Genomic DNA, 26,368 nt, shown 5'->3' on the forward strand with positions numbered 1-26,368 from the left:
AAACCATTCTTTCTTTGCTTTTGCCAATGCCTTCTTGCCCCACCCGCCTCTACCTATAAAAACCTTCCATTTTGTACAACCCTTCACAATACCCTTCTGTTTACTAGTTGGGATGCTGCCAGATTCATGAATCATTGAGCACAGTCAATTAGATCTTCAAATTTACTCAGTTGAATTTTGTTTTTTAACAGAACTTAGATGAAGCCTTTCTTCCTGGAACCCCCTCTCTAAAAATATTGTTTTTAATCTAGTCTTTCCGGAGGTGAACCTGAACTTGACTAGCATGGCAAAGGATCCTCCCCAAGGTATGGACTATAGATACGAGTGCCATGTAAATTATATGGCTATAAGAAAGTCACTTAAAAAAAAGAAAGTCACTTATAAAACTCTTGTGCTTCAGTATTTCCCTATCCATAGAATAAGTACCTACTTTACTCTCAGAGATAATGTGAGAACATTTCACTTGAAAAGAAAGTTACCATCCAAGTCTAAGATCTGAAATAAGAGAGAAGGTAAAGAACACCAAGTGCATGTTAACCTTCCTGGTGTTTATGATTTAAATGTCTTTATTTATTTATTTTTAATATTTATTTATTTGGTTGCACTGGGTCTTAGTTGTGGCAAGCGGGCTCCCTAGTTGCGGCTTGCAGGCTCCCTACTTGTGGCATGCGAACTCTTAGTTGTGGCATGCATGTGGGATCTAGTTCCCGGATCAGGAGCACAGAGTCTTAACCACTGCGCCACCAGGGAAGTCCCTAAATGTCTTTTTTTTTGAACTGAGAGTTGGCAACCCTTTTTTATGTCTTTGAAAGTCTGACCTGGAACACAGAAAAGGAAATTTGTTTTCTTTTTGAAGATCTCTAAGGAAGATTGTCCTACAGTCTATCAGGCTGTTGTAACATCTAGCCTATAATTTAGCATGGTAAGACATGATACATTACAATGTAGATTGATATAACTAGTTTGGAAAGCAATTTACAATATTTATCAACTAACCTCAAAAATGTTCATGGCCTTGTTAGTGCAAGTTCATGTGCCCGACACACAGTGAGGCCAAACAAACTGAAACGTCAGAGTTTGGAGCAGAGAAAGGTTTATTGCAGGGCCATACAAGGAGACAGGTGGCTCATGCCCTAAAATGCCCTGAGCTCCTCAAAGAGTTTCAGCAAAGCATTTTTAAAAGCCAGGTGAGGGAATTCCCTGATGGTCCAGAGGTTAGAACTCTGAGCTCTCACTGCTGAGGGCCTGGGTTCGATCCCTGGTCAGGGAACTAAGATCCCACAAGCTGCACTGCGCAACCAAATAAAGAAAAAAAGCCGGGGGTGGGTGGGTGGGTGGGGGCATCACAGGGTATGTGATCAGATGGTGCACAGTCCTCTGACTGGCTGATGGTGAGGGAACAGGTGGTGTCACAGGGGTTCACGTTATCAGTCCTTAGGCTCCAGGAGGCCTGGGGCGATGTGCTCATGGTCATCAAGTAGTTAACATCTTCCATTTGGTGGGGGGTTTTCACATCTGCAAAACAACTCAGGAAATTTGCATCAACTACTATTATCTAGGTACTTCAGAGAGGAGCTAAAGCAGAAGGTATGGGGGAAAGCCTGTGGGAAGGCCCCATAGGGTCCTGCTCGGTTATAGCCTTTCAGGCTGTAATTCCTTTTCTGGGAATTTATCCTAAGTACACACTAGGTTTTCTACAAAGAGATGTTCCTAAAAGTGTGATTTACCCCAGTGAATAAATGGAAACTACCTAATTGCCCAACAACCAAAATAGTGGACTGGATATATTAAATTGATTAATGACTCAGTGTTATATTCCCATAAAGCTATTAAAAATTGTTTTACAGAACACATGTGATAACGTTGGGAGATATTTTCATTAAAAAAGAGAACAGGTACAGCAACATGGATGGACTAGAGGTTGTCATACTGAGTGAATTAAGTCAGACACAGAAAGACAAATATATGATATTGCTTATATGTGGAATCTTAAAAGAAAATGGTACAAATGAACTTATTTACAAAACAGAAGTAGAGTCATGGATGTAGAAAACAAACTTATGGTTACCAGGGGATGAGGGGGGGAGGGATAAATTGGAAGACTGGGATTGACATATACACACTACTATATATAAAATATATAACTAATAAGAACCTGTTGAATAGCACAGGGAACTCTTCTCAATACACTGTAATGACCCATATGGGAAAAGAATCTAAAAAAGAGTGGATGTATGTGTATGTATAACTGATTCACTTTTGCCGTACCCCTGAAGCTAACACAACATTGTAAATCAGCTATACTCCCATAAAAATTTAAAAACAAACAAACAAAAAACCAAAGCTGTTAAAAAAAGAGAGAGAGAGAGAGAGAGCGAACAGGATATGAAACTTTGTTCATTGCATGACTATAATAGCATAAGAAAAGAAATTAAGCAAAATCCTATAAAATGGTCTAATCAAAGCTGCTTACCCATGGCTAGGACTCCGTGCTTCCACTGCAGGGGGCATGGGTTCAATCCCTGGTCGGGGAAATAAGATTTTGCCGTCTGTGTGGCGCAGCCAAAAAAACAAAAAAAAAAAAACAACAGCTGCTTGCCCAGAAATTCCACTTCTAAGAGATGATCCTAGGGAAATGATGATTGGCTATAATGAAATTAATCACCACGCAAAAAAAGTAGAAACAACTTTAATGGTTTTTTAGTAAAAAATTGGAAACAACTCAAATGTCCAACAACTCAAACATAAAGGATTAGTGAAGTCAACTATGGTATAAATATACAATAGAAAAATGAGCAGCCAATAAAATGATGTAGAAACATGTCTATTGACTTGACAACATGTTTACAATATATTAAGTGAAAAAAATGCAGGTTAAAAACGTGCATACATTAAAACATCCTTTAAAAGAATAGGAAGAGATAAAAATGTTTATATGCATGAATGTAAGTCTGTAAGGATCGTCTCCCCAAAGGCGGCTGGTTATCTTTGAGTGGTGGGATTAGAGGGTGATGTTTCGAAAATTTTGCTTATATGTATTTTTCATATTCCTGTAGTAAATCTGTAATCACAGTGGTTGTACTTCTGGCACCAGCTACTGGAGTCTGTGGCCGACTTGATCTTGTCAGATAAGCATTGAAGAAAGTGCACAGATGTGTCAGGTGGTGACCAGAAATCACAAGAGAATAGGACATGCTCTTTGTGAAATCAAAAAGCAGCAATGCATTTGGTTTTTGTTTTGTTTTGTTTTTTTAATTTTTGAATTTTATTTTATTATTTTTTATACAGCAAGTTCTTATTAGTTATCCATTTTATACATATTAGTGTATATACGTCAATCCCAATCTCCCAATTCATCACACCACCATCAATGCATTTGTTAATTGTGTATGACAGAAAGAGGATAGAAGAGCGTGCAATACATACATAGGTGGCAGCCTTTCAAATTTACTCAAGATTACTCAACTAGGTTAAAAATGTAGCTTATTTCTCTTAAGTCTGCTCTGATTTACCTGACAAGCTCCCTTCCTCTAGGTAGAAGAAGCAGGGAGGGAGGAATAAGATCAAGTCCAATTTGTTAACCTCAGTTCAATCCCATAATTTATAATGCCTTTGTAGGTAAACAGTCTCTACTTGGATGACTCAGTTAAGTGCTCAACGGTAAGAGTTCCGCCCCTCCCTCTGATCCTCTCCTAGAAGGCATCTGGGTGTGTGAGGGAGGGATGTGGTTTCCTTGACCTCAAAATGGCAAAGGGCAGATGTTAATCCTGCCAGAGAAAAGTAGGATCCAGACCCTGAGCGCCTCTTCCTGTCCTCTGCTTGCCCAGCAACCCAGCTAACATACCTCCTGCCCTAGTACTTCAGCCTGGAACAAGGAGATCAGGACAATTGTTCCCTGTGATCTCCCTCCCAGGCTCCTCTCCCCCCTTGTTTTTCCCCTACAAGTGAGTCCAGAAGGATTGGGGGAATGCTTTTCCCCTCTCTTCTTTACAGCCTGGGGTGGGGGGGCCTTCCTTCTATTCTGCACACACAGCCTATGCATTAAAAAGGAAGCTTTGTTATTTAGAAATCCCTTTCTTCAGAAAGCCTGGGTTTTATGTACATTGTCTTACTAAAAAGAGGTCAAGAAAATCAGCTTTGAAATTCAAAGCTGATGAATGGCCTCTCGGTTCTGGGCAGCACCTGTCTGTCCTTTCTTTCCTGGGACAATAAGCTTGATGACTCTGTCAGAAGGCTACCAGGGAACAGGATTTAAAGGGGGGAATCAAAATGCATTGGTTTAATTCTTATCAAATGTGTTCCCTAGAGAGGTGAAATTAGATGAACTAAAGTGATGAGATTCATTTTCTTGGATGTCTTGCGAGATCCATCTCTTATCTTCATAGAGACAAAGTATAATTTTAAAAAAAATTTTTAAGGTTTTTAAAAAACATAAACGAAACTCTGATGAAAATATGGTGTGAATACTTGTCACAGGTTTTATGCATTAATGGGGGAGCCAGCAGGATGGTAAATCTGGTACAAAAGAGAATTCAGGAGACAGAGATTTATATGTTCAAAACGGAATATAATGCTGAAATAAGTTTGCTAAATTAGAAGCAAAACAGGGCAATAAAACCATAATCTTTGGGGCTATCACTTTTGCACAGAAATCTTTTGCATCTCTACTGGACAAAAATCTACAAGTTAACTGTCTGAGCCTTAATCAAGCCACAGAGCATTCCCATGGAGAACTGAATCCTTGGGTGGGCTTGTTAGATAAAGGGCCTTAAATAAAGCTTCAGTCCCACATTGAAAGGACAAGCAGTCATCCTTTTGCCTTGTTTCCAAATGTTAGGTAATTTTTTCTTAACATAGTCAAACACTACATACACCCTATCCACCTTAACAGACACGAACCCAGTCTGGTGACAGCTGCTGGAACAAAGAGCCATGAATGAATTTATAAAGAGCGTACAGAAATAAAAGATAGGCATTTAAAGCAAGTCTGGGTTTCTGCTTTAGAGACACAAATGAATAGGTATCTTTAAAAACATAGAATTGTGATGTTGCTCCAAACTTACAGTTTTACAGATATTTTATTACAAATTACCCTTTCTGTTTTTAGATTCATATCTAGATAGATTTAATTAGGCCTAAATGATTCCATTAAAAGCAGATTAATCGGGTTAAATGAAACCATAAGGGCATGTGATAATTTTCAGTCATCTTGCATTATGTAGGTCACCACAGCCCATGAAATGGATGCTAGTCTATTAGGTTACTGAAGTGACAAACATTATTTCATGGATAAGGCATATTCAGAGTTGGCTTAACTTTAAGGAATTTAGCCCAGTTCACATTTAACCCACTCTCCAACTGACAGTAGTTTCCAAAACAGTTTTGATTTTTAAAAAGCTCATAACAGCTCATTTGTAATACCATCCTCCTTATTCAGATGGTTTTTGAAGTATCCTCTTGGTTAAAGAGAAATAAAAGAAAACGAATATTATAAAAGAACAAAGCCTGCTCTGAGTAGCAGTTTCCCCATGGAATTTCATTTTCCGAGAGTAAGATCATCTGATTAAAAAGCTCAAATTCTCTGAAACTTTCTATTGAAGTCTATGGTATGTAACATGAGCACATTTCCATAGTAAGGTTATTCAGTTGTGGAAAATACAAGAACTCACATAAACATTTTCCTTTAAAAGTTGAAGAAATCTAAGACACTGCATGTTGGTGCAGAAATGAGAAATCTAAAGGTGTTGCTCACTGACTGTTTGGCTGTGTTTTTTTATTTTTGTTTGTTTGTTTTCCTGCAAGGAAGCAAAAACAAGCATTTGAGAAAGAAGTATGACCAAAACTAAGAAATTTAAGTAACTGTCACAGAAACATGGGAACATAGATTCTGCTGGCTAACCCAAACAGATAATCAATCATGTTCCTGACAGTGTGGAATGCAGATTCGCCTGCTGTTTGCAGAGACTTTAGCATTCAGGCTGAGAGCTTTCTTGAATACTGGAGCCTGGAGTGGTTTGAGAAATTCTAAGTCAGTGATTCCAAAATCTACAGATTTCTTAGACCAGTAAACTTTCAAAATAATATTGAAAGCTAACATGGTGTTAACTTCTTATTTTGCCAAATAATAATACTGGGAGAAAAAACCTTACTATTTATCATTGCCATCATTTCATAAAAGATGGGGCTTCACAGACAATTTTTTTTTCACAGACTTTTTTTTTTTAACATCTTTATTGGGGTATAATTGCTTTACAATGGTGTGTTAGTTTCTGCTTTATAACAAAGTGAATCAGTTATACATATACATATGTTCCCATATGTCTTCCTTCTTGCGTCTCCCTCCCTCCCACCCTCCCTATCCCACCCCTCCAGGCTGTCACAAAGCACCGAGCCAATATCCCTGCGCCATGCGGCTGCTTCCCACTAGCTGTCTACCTTACTACGTTTGTTAGTGTGTATATGTCCATGACTCTCTCTCGCCCTGTCACAGCTCACCCTTCCCCCTCCCCATATCCTCAAGTCCGTTCTCCAGTAGGTCTGCATCTTTATTCCTTTCACAGACTTTTTTTGAAGCTAGTTCATAATTGGATTTACCAGTGGATTTGGGGTCAAGATATCTTTAGGTAAATTCTTTCTCATACCTTTCATTAGTGACTAAGAGACACATTGAAGTACCTGTCATCCATGAATGATCAAAATGAATCCTACTCAAAATGATCAAAATGAGACAGGTGAATGTGACAGGATTAGACTTTAGCTCCAGATAGGGGCTTGGTTCTTGAGAATTTTTCTTTAGGATCCTCTTGTCTTAAGGAGAATTTTTTCAAAAGGTGAGTAGATAGGAGATTTGAACATTGACCAAATTCTGACTGGGACATGTATTCAGCTTTCTTCTGCCTTACCTGACATTCATTCATTTGTTCATTTAAGAAATGGGAAATTTTATTCGAGCCAAATTTGTTTGAGGATTATAACCTAGGAAGAGCATCTCAGAAAGCTCTGAGAACTGTTCTCCCTAACTGACCTTTAAACAAGAATCAAATCAATTCATTGAATGCCTATTACTAAGTGTTGGGCTAAGCTCTGGGGCAAAACTTCTTAAACTTAAGTCTTCATAATTATAGCCTGAGAACCTATCAAAAGAGCAGATATCTAGGTTTTTGTGTCATAGGTTCTGAATGACGTCAGAGATGGCAGCGTTGGAATCTCAGTTTTTAACAAACACAATGTAATTCTGATGCACATAGTCCATGGACCCCCATCTTGAGAAACATTGTTCTAGGAGCTGTAGAGAAGCAACACATCCAGTTTCAGTAATGGCACACTAGCTAATTCAGATCAGCCTTCTTGCTGAACATAATTTATTAAACATATTTTTTTAAGCATCAGAAAGCTAAGAAAATACTGATAAATTACTGGGATGAGATCCAGAAGGGAATAGAAATTCAGAGGGATGAGGCTGCCTAATTTTAAACTTCTTTCCCTTAGGGTCATGAACTGATTTTGAAGAGACAATTGAGAGGGTGAGCTGTCTTTGTAACAATCTCATGGGACTAGGGAGACAAAAGTTGGATCAGGACCTGCCAAGGTGGAGATCTGGTAAAACGTTCCCCATCATACACACACACCCCTAGAAGTAAGGGTGAATTGGAAGTGGCTTGCTTACAGAATCTCAAATCTTGAATTAAGGCAAACCTGGAAAAAGCAAATGAACATCCTCTCTAGAGGAAGACACATCAACCTGGGTATCAAATTATTTCTACAACTAATTTGTACACAATCAAAGATAACTAAGCCTTAATAGGAGACAGAAAACCATGAGCAAGAACCACTAGGAAAAATAAACAACAAAACAGACACAAAGGGATTACACTGGGTAAATCGAAATGAACATTGACTATGTGGAACAATTATTATAATGTCCTGTGGGGATAGATAGATGGATAGATATTTAAAATGCTTGACAATAATACCATAAAGGTTTGGGAGGGGGTTAAGTGGAGGTAAATGTTCTAAATTTCTTACATTTAGAGGAGAGGAAAGATACCAATTAACATTAGATAAGTAAAGGTACATGCTGCAATTCTAGGATAACTACCAAAAGAATAGAAGAAGAGTACATGATTTCTAAACTAAAAGATTTTTTGAAATGAATGATAAAAATGATTAATCCAAAAGAAGGCAAGGGAAAAATGAAAAAGGAACACAGAGCAGAAGGGAAAAGAGACGTATGTAATAAGACAGTAGATTTAAACAAAAATATATCAGTAATTACATTGAATATAAGTGAACTCAACTTTCTTTTTTTTTTTTTTTACTTATATCTATTCATTTTCAGATTCCTTTCCCGTATCAGTTATTACAGAGTATTGAGTAGAGTTCCCTGTGCTATACAGCAGGTCCTTGTTGATTATGTATCTTATGTATAGTAATGTGTATATGTTAATCCCAACCCCCTAATTTATCCCTCCCCCCACCTTTCCCCCTTGTTAGTCATAAGTTCGTTTTCTAAGTTTGTGAGTCTGATTCTGTTTTGTAAATAAGTTCATTTGTATCACTTTTTTAGATTCCACATATAAGTGATATCATATGATATTTGTCTTTGTCTGATTTATTCAATTTTCCAGTGAAAAAACAAAGATCGTGAGATGGAAAACAAACAAAACCCAACTATCTGTTGTTTAAAGAGATACATTTAAAACATAAGAGTCGGACTTCCCTGGTGGTCCAGTGGTTAAGAATCCGCCTTCCAAGGCAGGGGATGCAGGTTCGATTCCTGGTTGGGGAACTAAGAGAGCCTCTAGTAGAGAGCCCACGTGCTGCAACTACTGAGCCTGCACGCTCTGGAGCCTGCGCACCACAAGGAAGAGCCCGCTATGCCGCAACGAAGATCCCGCGTGCTGCAACTAAGACCTGACACAGCCAAATAAATAAATAAATACATGAGAATTAAAAAAGATAGAAAGAAAAGAAATGACATTTACCCCACAATTGTTAACTAAAAGAAAGCTGATATAGCTATATTAATCTCTCTACATCCCATTTCAGGTATGATCATGGAGAATAATGGACAAAGACAAAGTCCAGAGAGGACCAGGTACAGAGCATTCCTCCCAGAGAGCAGATCCAAGTCCTGACACGAGAACTTCCTTCACTCTGGGGGAGGGAATCTGCACTTCTTGTCCAACATGGTTCATTTTTGCTATGCACCAGTGACTGCTAAGTGCTTTCCTTTCTTCTCTTTTCCAAATGGGAGTTTTCACTGTAGATATCCTGTTTCTGCTTCACATTACATACTGAAAGTTGAGTAGTGTAGTGGTGGGGGAGTAACGTTCTGTTATTATACAGATAGCTGGAGCTAGACTTGATGGAGAGGATTGCCCATTACCCAGAGATATTAGACTTTATTTTGTACTCAGTAAATGGATCGTACTGTGGATTATCTCCTGAGGGGAGGGATGAATGTAGTTTAGTCTTGGAAATAAGGGTGCGCGTGGATATTTAGACAGCCAGGGGTTTAGAAATGTCAGTTTGCTAATTGTTCCTGGTGTCCATTTTCCCTTTCTGCACTTCAGTAAAGGAGCCTCTCTGAGTGTGAGCTTACCACACAACTGCCCAGCAAGATGCTACATTTCCGATCTCCCTCAAAGGTAGGTGTGGTTGTGTGACCAAGTTTGGGCCAATGCAATATGAGCAGAAGCTATGTGTATTACCTCCATAAAGATGAAGCTGCTTGCCATGAATTTTTTTCCCCACCAATTGGGAAATGGCGATGATTGGAACAATCGTTTCAGTGCTAAGAGGGATGCTGAGAGTGGCAGAGCTGCCCACCAGCTTAGGTTCCTGTATGTCATGGAACAGAGCTGCCCTGCAGGCCCTGGACTGGTATATAAGAAAGAAACTCCTATCATATATAAGCTATTGCACTTTGGGGTTTCTTTGCTACAGCAACTTTGCCTGTACTCTAACTAATACAGAGATGTGTTATAGAGTAAGAAAGGTGAGTTGGAAAGGTAGGAGTGAGGAGGAAGCAATTGTTTTAAGCCTTAATAGCAAGCTCAGGGACTTCCCTGGTGGCGCAGTAGTTAAGAGTCCGCCTGCCGATGCAGGGGACATGGGTTCGTGTCCCGGTCCGGGAAGATCCCACATGCCGTGGAGCAGCTGCGCCCGTGAGCCATGGCCGCTGAGCCTGCGCGTCCAGAGCCTGTGCTCCGCAACGGGAGAGGCCACAACGGTGAGAGGCCCGCTTACCACAAAAAAAAAATTAGCAAGCTCAGGCGTCAGGATTGGAGGGGCTTGGAAAGGTCTCTCTCCCTGCAGAAAGACCAGGCAGATGGTGGTGCTGCTGCTGGTGATGGGGAAGCTGAAGAAAGGACTTCAGCTACCTCATGTGATGTTTATAATTCTATATCTCCAGGTGGACCTTTCCCAAGAATTCCATGCCCATGCTTCCAAGGGCTGGCCAGAATTTCTCTCTGGAGGTCAAACAGCCTCCTCAAACTCAACATTTCAAAGCTAAACCTTCTTCCCCAGAGAGCCTTTTCTTCCTCTTGTGTTTCCTATTCTAGTTAAGAACTGCACCTTTTGTGGGGGAGGAATAAAGTGGGAGATTGAGATTGACATATACACACTACTATATATAAAATAGATAACTAATAAAGACTTACTGTATAGCACAGGGAACTCTACTCAATACTCTGTAATGGCCTATATGGGAAAAGAATCTAAAAAAGAGTGGATATATGTATATGTGTAACAGATTCACTTTGCTGTACACCTGAAACTAACACAACATTTTAAATCAACTATACTCCAATAAAAATTTTTAAAAATACATCCTGTGATAAACCATAATGGAAAAGAATATGAAGAAGAATGTACATATATGTATAATTGAATCACTTTGCTGTACAGCAGAAATTAACACAAAATTGTAAATCAACTATACTTAAATCAAATAAATTTAAAAAAAAAGAACTGCACCTTTCAACATCACCCTTCACATGGCTGTCCTCACTAGAAACTAGGGTTACCCTTGATTCTTTCGTCACCACACCCAGTTTCTCATAAAGATCTGCTACTTCCTTCTTTGCATTCGTTTCTCTGTGCCAGTGCCTTGTTTCGGGTCTCCATGATCTCTTACCTCAAATGTTGCAGTATCCTTTCTAACTGACCGCTGTGATTTCAATTTCTCCCACGCTTCACATTCCTCTCAGGGCTGTTTTCCAAAACACATACCTGGCCATGTCACTTCACCTAATGTTTATATACTTTCTTCCCATTTCTTATAAGGCAAGGAGCCCAGACTCAGTACAAATCTGGTCTCCTTTGGGCTTCCCTGGTGGCGCAGTGGTTGGGAGTCCGCCTGCTGATGCAGGGGACACGGGTTCGTGCACCGGTCCGGGAAGATCCCACATGCCACGGAGGGGCTGGGTCCGTGAGCCATGGCCGCTGAGCCTGCGCGTCCGGAGCCTGTGCTCCGCAACGGGAGAGGCCACAACAGTGAGAGGCCCGCGTACCGCAAAACAAACAAACAAAAAAAATCTGGTCTCCTTTGAACTCCTATCAAGCCCCTCAGTGTGCTCTGTGCCCTGAGCACACTGGGCATTAGCAATGTCCTCTGTGCCTGGAATGTCCTAGTCCTCTCTTCACAGACTCCTACTCAGCCTTTGAAGCCCAGCTTAAATATGACTTATTAGAAAATTTTCCCAGAATTCTCTAGCTTAGTTGCTTAGTTATTCCCACCTCAATATTTGATAAGTGAATGAACTAATTAAAGATAGAATACTAAGAACTAAATCCCAAAGAACACACCCAGCAAAAAGGCAGAAAATTTCAGAAGTATAGAATTTTACTAATTCTATACATATAGTAAAGGGAACTTATAGATTTTATTTTATTTTTTTAATTAATTTTTATTGTAGTATACTTGATTTACAATGTTGTGTTAGTTTCTGATGTACAGCAAAGTGAATCAGTTATACATATACATATATCCACTCTTTTTTTAGATTCTTTTCCCATATGGGTCATTACAGTGTATTGAGAAGAGTTCCCTGTGCTATACAGTAGGTTCTTATTAGTTATCTATTTTATATATAGTAGTGTATATATGTCAGTTCCAATCTCCCAATTCATCCCTCCACCCCTCCCCACCCCCCGCTGGGAACTTACAGATTTTAAAGCTCATCTAAATGTGTTTATAGATGAGGTTCAGAGAAGTTAAATGACTTTCTCAGGATCAGATAGCAGAAGTGGGAGTAAGACGTGTGTTTTCTGGTTCAGTTTCTGGTGCTGTTTTCCTACATTTTGCCGTGAAAATCCTAGAGAATAATTTTAATAGAAGGGTTTGTCTGGAAGGTTAAGTTTAAAAGTTTCAGCCTGCAGATGTTTCGGCCTGAGGTTGTACTTCAAGTCATATATGGAATGATCAAAATATCACTGTAACCTTGTCACAGAGCTGATTATCTAAGTTGTGAGTCACTTTCCAAGAGGAACAGGTAGAGATATTGGGTATGTACCAATGTGCCCGTTGAAAGCCAGAGAGCATTCAGTCCAGGGGCTCTACATGGTTTTTTTGATCCAGGGGCCCTTTCAATCTGCCTTCTCAGAATAATGTTTCTGAATGCATAAAACTTCATACATAGGAATACAAAGGAAGCCAACTACATTGAAAATGTGATTATCAAAGTATTAAATATTATAAATGTGTGATAGATGTACTTCTTTATTTAATCTATTAAATAACGAGATCTAGCAGCAGTCTAATAACTACCCATGATTTTGAAGTGGCAATGAGTGTAAATGATATTTCAAGGCATCTGGGACAACTGTCATGTGATAGGAAAATATTTGTGATTTCCATTGGTGACAAGTCACAGGTCCTTCTAACACAACTGTGCTTTGATACTTATATTTGCAGTTGAAGGAAACATTTAACTTTTGTTAGAGATCACTGAAAGTGAAAAGGAAATGTTTTTTTCTTTGAAGTTCACTGATCTACTAAACCCCAGGTTGAGAATGCCTAGGTTAATACACTCTCTTCATTTTAAAGGTGAGGAATCTTTTATGTGAAATATGATGAGTTCAAATAAAGTTAATTAAAAAAAAACATTGATGGAGTCTATGCAGTTGGCCTCTCTCTACTCAGCACATATCCCTCAGGGAACTTGGGCTTTTAAAAGCAGACTTGGAAAAGGAAGGTTGCTTTTAAACCATCTCTGCCTTCTGCTGGGTGTTCCTGGCATCTTAGTTCCCCGATCAGGGCCCTCAGCAGTGAAAGCGCAGAGTCCTAACCACTGGACCGCCAGGGAATCCCCTAATTTGACTTTTAAAATAATAGGCATTCTGGAGTAAGGCTCTAAAATATTTTTAAACCTAATAATTAACTAAATATGGCAAAAATTTTACTGAATTCATGTCTCTACCATTGATTTATGGTGCCTCCTTTATCATGTATTAGATTATCAAATGTATTGTACTAGTATCTACTTTTGTTTTTTTAATAAATGTATTTATTTTATTTTACTTATTTTTGGCTGCGTTGGGTCTTCGTTGCTGAGCGCCGGCTTTCTCTAGTTGCGGTGAGCAGGGGCTACTCTTCGTTGCGGTGCGCGGGTTTCTCATTGCGGTGGCTTCTCTTGTTGCGGAGCACGGGCTTTAGGCGCGCGGGCTTCAGTAGTTGTGGCTCGCGGGCTCTAGAGCGCAGGTTCAGTAATTGTGGCGCACGGGCTTAGTTGCTCCGCGGCATGTGGGATCTTCCCGGACCAGGGCTCGAACCCGTGTCCCCTGCACTGGCAGGCGGATTCTTAACCACTGCGCCACCAGGGAAGCCCTCAATGACTTGTTTTTATAGCAAAAAACAGAAAAACAAAAAACCCCAGAAAATTCCAAGATAACATGTTGTTTTCACTTATCATGTCTGTTTAGTCTCCTTTAATCTGGAGGATTTCGTGAGTCTTCTCTTTATTTCGTAACACTGACATTTTTAAAAGAGTGCAGGTCAGTTGTTTTGTAGATTGTCCCTCACTTGCAGTTTGTCTGCTGTTCCTCATGATTAGGTTCAGATCATGCATTTGGGGCAAGAATCCCGCAGAAGTGATGCTGAGTTCTTCTCAGGGCATCCTACCAAGAGGCACTTCCTGTCAATTAGACCTGTTACTGAGAATGTTAATTTTGATTGTTGGGTTAAGCTAGCATCTGCCAGTAACTATAAAGTTACTGCTTTCCTCTTTGTAGTTAACAAATTTCTTCTGGAGAGATGCTTTGAAACTGTAACTATCCTGTTACTACTTCAAATTTCACCTACTGGTTTTAGCACACATTGATGATTCTTGTCTGAAGCGACTATTATTACTATAGTGGCCAAATGGTGATTTTTATATTGATATTTCCATCATTCCTTCTACATTTATTATTTGACTTTCTACTGTAAGAAAAATCTTTCTCTTCTTATTTATTTACTTGTTTGTTTGTTCATTCAGTTAAGTGTGGACTCATGGATTCTTACTTTATTCAATAAATTATAACCCTTAATGTTATTATTTACTTTTATGCTCAAATTTTTCCGGAGTTAGCCAGAAGGAGTTCTTCAAGCTGGCTTCTGTGAACTTTTAACATGCCCCCATCATTTCTTGAGCTCTTCTTTATTTTTTAGCACAAGATAATCTAGGTTCAGTTTGTATTTTCCTTGCTCCACTCATTTCTCCAAGGATCCCTGGTTCCTTTTAGTGGAGAATGTTATTTGGGAACTATCATCTGGGTCCTGGGTATGTTCATTGTTCCTGGGGTGTCATTACTTCTAGACCCTCTCATCAGACAGAGCTGGGAAATAGATGTATATATGTAGTGAATACATATACGTAGTCACACATATCTATATCCATTTCCATATCAAGCTATCTATGTATCTATCTATGTACCTATCTATCTATCCATCTGACTGATACCTCTAGTTCCATTCCAACACAGCCGTGTTCAATCTACTCCTTCCTTTTTCCATAATTGTGACTACCTTCTCCAAAACAGGAAAACCTGGATCCCATTATACAGAATATATTTACTTATTGGCCTAATCCTAGAATGTGTAGAAAGTAGTTTCAGAATTGTGAACTTTTGCCTATCCAAAAAAAAGCTTTCTTACTAGAGAGTTCAATATTTGTTTAGAGTTCTTTTTCTCTTTAGCCTGAGGGCATGTGGTACAAATTTTGTGTATCAAAGTTACTTGGATTAATACTCCCTCCCCAATGTTATGTTATTTATTTGAAAAAAGCCGTAGTTCATTTGTTTCTGTTTGTATTCAATTTTTTATATAAATTTATTTATTTATTTAATTTATTTTTGGCTGCATTGGGTCTTCCTTGCTGTGTGCCGGCTTTCTCTAGTTGCAGCGAGCCGGGACTACTCTTCGTTGTGGTGCGCAGGCTTCTCATTGCGGTGGCTTCTCTTGTTGCAGAGCATGGGCTCTAGGCATGCGGGCTTCAGTAGCTGTGGCTCATGGGCTTAGTTGCTCAGCGGCACATGGGATCTTCCCGGACCAGGGCTTGAACCCGTGTCCCCTGCATTGACAGGCGGATTCTTAACCACTGCGCAACCAGGGAAGTCCCCTGTATTCAATTTTAAGGTCCCCTTCAATTGTTACTTTAAGCAACTAACTTCTGAGGTAGTTTATCAGACAGCAATGGATAGCCCAGACACCATGGCATTATATCACAAGGCACATGATGTCAGTTTGTCCCATTAACAGTGATGAAAAGTTGTATCATTTGGTTAAAGTCTTGTCTACCAGATTGTTTCATTAATAAGTAATCTGTGGGGTGTCTCATCTTCTTTCTTTAGTAACTGTTGCTACATGGATTTAAGACCACCGTAACAATAGCAGTCAAGGGACCCTACTTCAGAGTTACATTTTTCTCTGTGGAAATACCTGCCTTAATGCCATTGGAATACAGACAGAAGGTGAGCTCCAGTGACTGATTACCCAGCGAGTGGGCGCCACAGCTGGCATAAAAAGGTGGAAATCCAGCTGTGATGAAAACATTCAATTCTATTTGTAGTTCAACAGAGTCTGTGCTTAAAACAGAATGCTACAAACTGTGTGTAGGTTTGCCAACTGGTGATTCTGATCCCAAATTATGAGATTTGGAGAAAGAAAAAAAGCAAAGAGCAGTCTTTTTATTTTAAGCTTTTCACATGGAGTTAGAATCGGGTGTCTGCTGAGAAAGAAGTCTATTAAGGACACTGCTTCTCTCTTTGACAGCAATGCAATTGTTTCCTAGTTAGGATGAACATCCCACTATATAAAACTAGTCAGGTCTATGTTGCCTTCTTGGTTCCATATCTCTTAATTTCTGCTTTTAAATATACTATTTAATCATATTCAAGCAATTAAGTCATGGTCCTCTTATATTCCAAACTTACAGATGTTCATGACTATATCCCTCATGCCTAGGTTAGCAAATAGGGCCTGAGTGTGTACACACATGAATAGATGAATACATGAGGATTCCCATTCTTTCATTCATTCCTCACAGATTTATATCATACCCACTCTCCTGTTATGTGCCAGGAATTCTCCTAGGCATTGAGCCACTGAGATTAATAAACCACAGCCCCTGCTTCAAGGGCTCACAGGCTAGATGGAAAGAGAGAAACATAAACAACGAATTATAAATCCTGGGGGGAGAGGCAGGCACTGATATAAATGTGCACTGGGTTTGTTGTTGTTGTTGTATTTATAAGGCAGTGTCAAATTATTCACAATTTAGGCACATCAGAATAGTATTCATAGGGAAGGGCAAAAAAAGCACAGCATCTCAGTTAGCAGCCGAAAGAACCTAGCATAGTTAGAACTGTACAGTCTCAGTGTCATCACCATCATCATCTTTTTTTTTTTTTTTTTTTTTTTTGTGGTACGTGGGCCTCTCACTGTTGTGGCCTCTCCCACTGCGGAGCGCAGGCTCCAGACGCACAGGCTCAGCGGCCATGGCTCACGGGCCCAGCCGCTTCGCGGCATGTGGGATCTTCCCGGACCGGTGCATGAACCCACGTCCCCTGCTTCAGCAGGCGGACTCTCAACCACTGCGCCACCAGGGAAGCTCCATCATCATTTTTTAAAAGTAGTACTTGAATTAGCTGACAAGTACCTAGGATTACCAGTGTTGCTAAACTGGGGTGAAAAAAAGCCTCCTGCAGTTAACCTGAGTTAAAATTATAAAATACTTTAATGAGATTTTTGTTAGTATAAACTGTAGTTTTAACAATGAAGACAATCAAAGAAAGAAAAATATTTTTATTATTATTATTTTGGCCACACCACGTGGCATGTGAGATCTTAGTTCCCTACCAGGGATCCAACCGCACCCCCTGCAGTGGAAGTGCACAGTCTTAACCACTGGACCGCCAGGGGAGTCCAAGAAAAATATTTTTAAATCATGTATAATTCCACCCATAGGTAAGCATCTTTGTTTATATCCTTCCTATTTTTCTAGAACATATATACTTAAAAATATATGAAAATAGGACTGATCTATATTTTCTTTTGTGACCTACTTTTTTCTCATTTAACAATACTTTGTGATTATCTTTCTACATCATCAAATATTCTCCTAGGATATCAAATTAAAGGGTAGCACTATATGGAAAGAGAGAATGTTGAAATAAAATTACTGACTAAGCTACAAAGCTAGGTACAGATGCAACCGTTAGTGTTATCATTTTTACCAGGCAATTCTACTGGACCAAAAATATATATAATTCATTCCCAACTTATCCATCTCTTCTGCAAGTTAACATTGTAAATATGTAACTTCATAGAGTCTGGACCCTAATCAATAGTAATTAATAAGTTAAAGTTTCATTTCTCTAGAGCTACACTATCCAATACGGTAGCCACTAACCACACATGTCTACTGAGCACCTGACAGGCTAGTGTGATAGACTAAGGAACTGAAGTTTTAGTTTTTTTAAATTTTACTCAATTTTAATTTAAATGTAAAACTGAAGCAGTGTAAAATATTTTTCCATTAAATTCAACTTTATTGTTTCCATAGGACTACATTTCACTTTAACTGTTGCATCTCATGGATATTGCTGTACTGTATTTCAAGAGTTGTCTCCAGTATTACACGTAAACTCATCTCTCTAGTAAGTGTCAATGGGTTGAATCAATTCAAATTATTTTTTATATGCATTAATATAACACTGAAATGTGTTTATTTGAACATCTTATGCAATCAGCACCGTTTACAGTGATACCTTTGTCAATCATAATTGGTAACTAAATTGAAATACTTCTTATGCTTTAAATGATAATATAATTAATCTATTTTTTTAATAAAAAATAAGTATGGGCTAATTTTTAAACTTAAAACAAAGGCATAGGGCTTCCCTGGTGGTGCAGTGGTTGAGAGTCCGCCTGCCTATGCAGGGGACACGGGTTCGTGCCCCGGTCCGGGAAGATCCCACATGCCGCGGAGCGGCTAGGCCCGTGAGCTATGGCCGCTGAGTCTGCGCGTCTGGAGCCTGTGCTCTGCAACGGGAGAGGCCCGCGTACTGCTAAAAAACAAAAACAAACAAACAAAAACAAAGGCATACTACTGAGGCAGAATTGAGTGGAGATGTGGATATTAGCACTATATCAGAAGAGGCAAAAAAACAGATTGGAAGAAAGCATGTTGTAAATTTCATGTAATTTGAAAAATTTAAAAGCTGTTGTGTAAAAATTGTTTAAAGATAGTAAAGTGGATAATATTAAGGGACATTTTCAGTAAGTACAGAGTGAGTTTAATTAAAACAGTCCAAAAAAAGAAGTCAATATAATTAGTTGCCAGCATTCAAAATGAATGTCCAGTGAAAATTGCTTAAAAAAATGATAACAGCCTCTGAACTTGTAACTTTGGTCAGCTTTTTTTGTTTTTAATGTTGGCCATCTTTATAATGAGTTACATTCTTGCACATAATAGAAAACTGTTTTAGATGGTGATAGTAAAAGAAATTATTTCTGTTATGGAAATTCTGTTTTAAAAATGTAAAAGAGCAAGAGGGAGGAGATATGGGGATATATGTATATGTATAACTGATTCACTTTGTTATAAAGCAGAAACTAACACACCATTGTAAAGCAATTATACTCCAATAAAGATGTAAAAATAAATAAATAAATAAAAAATAAAAAAATAAAAATGTAAAGGAAAGACTAAAAATGATATTTTAGAAAAAAAAAGATCTTCAATTAAACTGCAAAATAATTGCCTGTAGATTACAAGACCTTTCTAACAGTAACCAAGATTAATTGATTCAAAAATTGGAAAAATTGCAAGTACTTTTCTTTAGTTGTAGATGATTCATGTGATACAAGACACTGTCTAATTAATACTTTTGGTATGTTTTGTCTCAAAGTACTCCCATATTTGCAAAAAAAAAAAAAAGACAATTCATAGCCTAAAAAACTATGGCATAGATATTTTTGAATCTTTTATATCTGTCAAAGAAGAAATTCAGTTAGATATGAAAAAAATATATCATAACGGATGGTGCTCCAGCTGTTAGGTCAAAATTCTGGATCTGTTGGAATTTTAAAAACAAGAGACTGATGTTTTTCTGGTGACTTCATATCACTGTATGATACACACTGAAAATATTTGTGCCCAGTTCTCTGAAACAGACTCTATGAAAAGCGTCACGGATACAGTTGTTAAAACTGTTCAGCATATACATGCAAATGCTATGACTCATCACCAGTTTATGGAAATGTTGAAAGAAGTAGAAAATAAAGTTAATGATCTTGTATTCATTGCCAATGCTCCTTGGTTGAGCCACAAAGAGTTTTACTGTGCTGTTAACTCCAAATCAAGATTTTCTTGAAACAGAAGTAATGCTTGGGCTTACCTGGTGGCGCAGTGGTTGAGAGTCTGCCTGCCGATGCAGGGGACACTGGTTCGTGCCCCGGTCCGGGAAGATCCCACATGCTGCAGAGCGGCTGGGCCCGTAAGCCATGGCCGCTGGGCCTGCGTGTCCGGAGTCTGTGCTCCTCAACGGGCGAGGCCACAACAGTGAGAGGCCCGCGTATCGCAAAAAAAAAACCAAAAAACAAAACAAAACAAAACAAAAAAGTAATGCTTGCCAAATATTCACTAATTAAAAAAAAAAGTCAATGTGTCTTACATGTTTTCTCACGGATTTCACACTACATATGAACAAGATAAATTTGAAAGTCCAAGAAGAAGCTTGTGATTTAGCTAGACAGGTCTAAGAATTTATGTTAAAGTTGAAATTTTTCAGTGATTCAAAGCAATAATAGTGATTTTATACATTTTTCTATCATGAATCAATGTATAGAAGATTTTAATTTTAATAGTATTATGTAAATTGACTGTAAATACTGGAAGAAAAATTTGAAGAATGCCTCATTTACATTTTGAAGTACATTTCTACATTGAGAAGTAGAATTGCTTCTCAAATCGCACAGTACCCCTGTGGATTTAACGTCAAGAATACTAAGTTGACACAAATAAGTGCATTTGCTTAACTTGGACAGATGTGGTTTTGAAATTGACATGCTTTAACTTTAAGGTCAAATCAATTCTTCGAAAAAAATAAACTAGTTTTATCAGTGTGGATGCAAATATTAAAGGAAAATGATTTTTGGTACTCTTTTTTCTTACATATTGAAAGGATAATATTTTAGATATACTGAGTAAAATAATATGCATTATTAACATCAATTTCTCTAGTTTCTTTTTAACTTCTTTTTTTAATATGGCTACTAGAAAATTTAAAACTGCATATGTGGCTCCGTTGGACAGCACTGCTTTGCATCAGGTAACATAGTCATACTTATTTGACATCCTCCAGTACAACGCTGAAAGAGTACAGAATAGTCTTTTTATTATTTGATAAGTAAATTTATTCCCAAATTTTGGATAATTTTTCTTAATATTATTGGCTCATGAAAGACCATGATATGTCTGAGACTTGTAGTAACTCAGCAGGTTTTGAGCCTGTGTCTTTGGAAGAATAATAGCAGTTGAGTCAGAAAAGGAAGTCTAAGGCCAAGCTATGAGAAGTCTTTAAGCATTTGATCTTTATTCTGCTGGCAATTGACAGCCATTGAAGAGTTTTAGAAAGGGTTTTTTTTTCATCATTAGATTCATATTCTGGAAAGGTAACTATTGAAGCCTGTGGGACATGAATCGCAGGAAGCCAGTTATTACTATACAGAATAGAAAGAATAAAGACCCAAATTTAGGTAATTGGAAATAAGGGGTGGGGGAAATGATGAGATGGATTTAAGAAAGATTTGGAGATTGGTGGAGTGTGGGAAGTGAAGGTAAAGAGTAAAGGATGAGTCCGAAGTTTTTGATGTGGTCAGCTCAGTGAACAGTGATGCTACAGACTATCACTATGTACTAACATGTAAATATCTCAAGATTGAGATTACTTGAGAAAGATCAAGCTGGGGAGGAAGGTCAAGTGTTCAGTTTGGTCATTTGACTTTGACTCTCTAGGGGGTGAACATAACCAATAGACAGGTCCAAAGCTCAGGGGAAAAGGTGGGAGCTAGGAGTGGAGATTTAGGAATCTTCTGCATATAGGTGGCTAGAATTGTGGGAGTAGAGAAGATCACCTGGATGAAGAAATTCTCTACCTTGGCTGCACCTTATGATCACTTGGAGGGATTGAAAAACCCCAATGCCCAGGCCATCCTACCAACAAATCAAATCAGGGGTGGGACCCAGGCATGATGTTTTTTTAAAGTTCCCAGGTGATTCTGTTCCCAGTGAAAGGTTGTTGTCTCATCACAGAAAGAATTCAGAAACGAGACAGGGAGGTCAGTAAAATAAGTAAAGTGAGGATTCATTTAAGCGACTGTATGCTCCGGAGATGAGAGCGGGCAGTTTCAGGTGAATAGCTGCCTTGAGTTTCTTTGGCAAGCTGGTTATGTGGGGTGTACAAATGAAGGGGCAGAATATTCATTGGGGAGGGAGGGGTTGGAAGTCGTATTCTCTGATTTTCACCCCACCACCACCTTCCCGAGAGGAGGAGGGATTTTGTCCTTATTTAGCTTTTTTTTTTTTTAAACAAGAGGTTCATAGGGTGTTTTATTTTTGTGTTTCAATTTTTTTTAACATCTTTATTAGGGTATAATTGCTTTACAATGATGTGTTAGTTTCTGCTTTATAACAAAGTGAATCAGTTATACATATACATATGTTCCCATATCTCTTCCCTCTTGCGTCTCCCTCCCTCCCACCCTCCCTATCCCACCCCTCCAGGCGGTCACAAAGCACCCAGCCGATATCCCTATCGGCTCGGTGCTTATTTAGCTTTGATTGGAAGTGTCATGGCTTTGGTGCATGATGGGTACTTATCTGCAAGGCTAATTTTTTTTTTTTTTTTTTTTTTGTGGTACGCGGGCCTCTCACTGCTGTGGCCTCTCCCGTTGCGGAGCACAGGCTCCGGATGCGCAGGCTCACTGGCCATGGCTCACGGGCCCAGCCGCTCCGTGGTATGTGGGATCCTCCTGGACCGGGGCTCGAACCCGTGCCCTCTGTATTGGCAGGCAGACTCCCAACCACTGCGCCACCAGGGAAGCCCTGCAAGGCTAATTTTATTGTAATGAGAGCATAATGAGCAAAAGGTTACATCCAGATACTGGAGGTTCCCGCCTTTTCCCACCTTTCTTTCTCTGCCTTCAGAACAATTATCACCCCAAAATGTGTGGTTTCCTGTCAGTCTGGAGGTCCTGCTTTTCTTTGTCTGTCCATGGGCCACCCGCTATTTACAAGATGCGTGGTTTCCTGCCATCTGGCCATGCCCCCCTTTTTCTGCTCATATCTAGCTACCTGCCTGCTGTAACAATTCTAATATGCAGCCAGGTTTGAGAACCACTGGTACAGGGTAAGAAAAAAAGACATGCCAATGATAGAATCCTGCAGAAACTCAACATTTAGAGAGATAACAGAGAGCAGGGCAAAGAAGCAGTGGGAACCCAAAGATAGTGATGTCATGGAAGCCACGGGAAAAGGAGGTTTCAACCATATGAAATAAGTTCAAAGAATAAAAGAACCGAGAAAAGGTGAAAAAAGATTGCCAAGGGCTTCCCTGGTGGTGCAGTGGTTGAGAGTCCGCCTGTCGATGCAGGGGACGCAGGTTCGTGCCCCGGTCCGGGAAGATCCCACATGCTACGGAGCGGTTGGGCCCGTGAGCCATGGCCGCTGAGCCTGTGCGTCCGGAGCCTGAGCGTCCGGAGCCTGTGCTCCACAGCGGGAGAGGAGGCCCGTGTACCGCAAAAAAAAAAAAAAAAAAAAAAATTGCCAAATAAGGTGAAAGCCCAATCATGTTGGGGGAAACACACACATACATACACACGTGTGTGTGTGTGTGTGTGTGTACATGCACATACCAGTCAGCACCAACATGAGGTTTTTCCCATTATCCTGAACAACAAGTGGGCAGGACCAGAAGAGGCAAAAGGCTGGATTGATCCAGGGTTGGGAGTTTGCAGGGACAAAGGACAGGGGCTTGAGAGGTTGAGGATGCGATGATTAACCATGGGGAGAGAATGGAAACAAGGTGAGGGATAATGTGAAGGGAAATAAGGTGGTTTGGGACTGAAGGTCTTGATATGATCAAGGAATGGGCACAGCATACATATTCTGAGTGGCCTATGGCCTTTACATGAAACTGCTTCCTCCTCCCGCTCTGCCCCAAGTATCCAGAAGTACTGGAGTTGAGGAGATTAAGGAACTGAGACAGGGCCTTGGCTGAATCTTCCACAGAGAAGCAGAAACTCCACCCAGAATGAGGCAGGCATTGAATTGAGGTCACACAGGTGTCAAAGTTGTCAGTGGGGCTTCCCTGGTGGCACAGTGGTTAAGAATCCACCTGCCAATGCAGGGGACACGGGTTCGAGCCCTGGTCCGGGAAGATCCCACATGCCACGGAGCAACTAAGCCCGTGACACAAGTACTGAGCCTGCGCTCTAGAGCCCATGCTCCGCAACAAGAGAAGCCACTGCAGTGAGAAGCCCGCGCACCGCAACGAAGAGTAGCCCCCACTTGACGCAACTAAAGAAAGCCCGCGTGCAGCAACAGAGACCCAATGCAGCCATAAATAAATAAGTAAATTTGTTTAAAAAAAAAAGTTGTCAGTGAAAGTGAGCTGAGACCTGGAGGCCTGGTAGAGAGTGACTGGGCTGGATGAGGCATGTACCTCCTGGGGTTATTTTATTAACTCTGTGAACAATGGGCTGAAAGTATCAAAAAGGCCACCTTCCTGTTTTCTTCAACCCTGCACTTTAAAAGGCAGACCGTTTGTTTCCCTTAAGTCAAGCTTGCCTGTTATCGAGAGCTTTAAACATGTCTTAGATGGTGCTGTGTCATATATAATTCAGGAGCATTGTTTTTCTTTTTTTCCTTTTTCTTATATTCTTACATTTTCTATACATTCACTGTTTTCGATAACTTTTCATTTTGATATAATTTTAAATGCATGCACAGAAAAGCTGTAAAAAGAGTACAAGGAATTCTTTTATACTCTTTATCCAGATACAACTAGTGTTGATATTTTGCTCCGTTTATTTATCAGTCTCTCTCTCTTTATGTTTACATGCATTTTTTTCCCCCAAACCACTAGTTAGTTGGAGATGTTATAGTCCTTTACCCAAAATGCTTCAGGCTGTAATTCCTAAGAACAAGGACTTTATCTTATGCAACCCCAGTACACTGATCAAAGTCAGGAAATTTAACATTATGATAAAGCTATTGTTCAATCCACGGTTCTTGTTCTACTTTTGTCAATTGTCCCAGTAATGTCTCCTATGGCTATTTTTCTTTCCTGGTCTAGGATCCAGTCCAGACTCACAAATTGTGATTTAGTTGTCTTGTCTTCTTAGTTTCTTTTCATGTGGAACTGTTCCTCAACTTTACTTTGTATTTCTTGATCTTGACATTTTTTGAAGAATATAGGTCATTCATCTTGTGGAAGGTCCTTTAGTTTGAGTTTATCTGATGTTTCTTCATGATTAGATTCAGGTTGTGCATTTTTGGCAAAAAGACCACAGAAGGGATGTTTGTTCCTTCTCAGTACATCCCAGCAGGAGGCACATGATGTCAGTTTGGCCCAATTGGAGATCTTACCATTGCTTTATAACAGCAATAGAACGTTCTTTGAGCTTTATTTTTCCCATTTGGCAGGCATCTTGCATTGCAGTATAACTTTCTTTTTTGCACAACCATGATAATGTGAAGTTTCTAAATTAGTTTTGATTACTTGCAAATAACCAAAGTACAATAACCTGGTGTTTTTTAAGGAAGCAAGTTAGAAATAATATCCATTTTTTTTCTGGCCATGTCTCACGGCTTGTGGGATTTTTATAATTCCTAGACCAGGGTTTGGCAGTGAGAGTGCAGAGTCCTAACCACTGGACCACCATGGAATTCCCTATCCATTCATTTTTACTTGTGGAGTTTTAACGTCAACAGGTATACTTAGATTTTTTTTTAATTAATTAATTTATTTATTTATGGCTGTGTTGGGTCTTCGTTGCTGTGCGCAGGCCTTCTCTAGTTGTGACGAGCAGGGGCTACTCTTCGTTGCGGTGCGTGGGCTTCTCATTGTGGTGGCTTCTCTTGTTGTGGAGCACAGGCTCTAGGCGCACAGGCTTCAGTCGTTGTGGCTCGTGGGCTCTAGAGCGCAGGCTCAGTAGTTGTGGCTCTCAGGCTTAGTTGCTCCGCAGCATGTGGGATCTTCCCGGACCAGGGCTCGAACCCGTGTCCCCTGCATTGGCAGGCAGATTCTTAACCCCTGCACCACCAGGCAAGTCTCGGTATACTTAGGTTAAAGCAAAATGTACTTAGACTTGGCAGGCATGGGCAGGGGTGGGGGCAGGGGCAAAAAAATGTACTATTTCAGACAAAAATGAGAAAACTATATACTTGTAAATAAGAATGAACCTATTTTTTAAATATTAATATTAAAGTATACTGAAAGTGCAAGACCTTTATGATTAACATGGCACCATGCCAGGTAATATACTCTAAAACCAGAAGAAGTGGAGAGAAGTGAATTATTTTTGCAGAGTGGATCTTAACAGTAACTGCTGCATAATGATTTTAGGCAGATTCTCAGAGCCCGACAGAGGGGAGTCATGGGACTGGTTGAAAGAAGAAGCTGAAAACTGAGCCAAAGAAGATTTTAAAATAAGAGCTGTGTCAACATGCATACAATCACTTGCTTTGAAGAAGCTGCAGTAGGATCCAGGAACAGGAAAAAAGAATATTTACTGTTTTGCGTTTGCATGCCAAAATGTAATCTCTTCTTTTCTTCTACCCTTCCCTTAAAGCAACAACTGTCTGCATGTAGAATG

General features: G+C 39.5%; 1 long non-coding RNA gene across 1 annotated transcript; it reads left to right on the top strand.

Moving 5' to 3' along the window:
- The first annotated feature begins 267 nt into the window (after positions 1 to 267).
- On the top strand, positions 268 to 26,184 carry LOC309839133. The gene is made up of 6 exons (XR_014298464.1): positions 268 to 305; positions 9,049 to 9,097; positions 9,576 to 9,650; positions 15,838 to 15,957; positions 18,051 to 18,144; positions 26,119 to 26,184. It is a non-coding gene; the product is annotated as an uncharacterized lncRNA (long non-coding RNA).
- Positions 26,185 to 26,368: the final 184 nt, after the last annotated feature.

This window comes from Grampus griseus, assembly GCF_964374135.1.
Source record: "Grampus griseus genome assembly, chromosome: X".
In the NCBI taxonomy this organism is placed as follows: domain Eukaryota; kingdom Metazoa; phylum Chordata; class Mammalia; order Artiodactyla; family Delphinidae; genus Grampus; species Grampus griseus.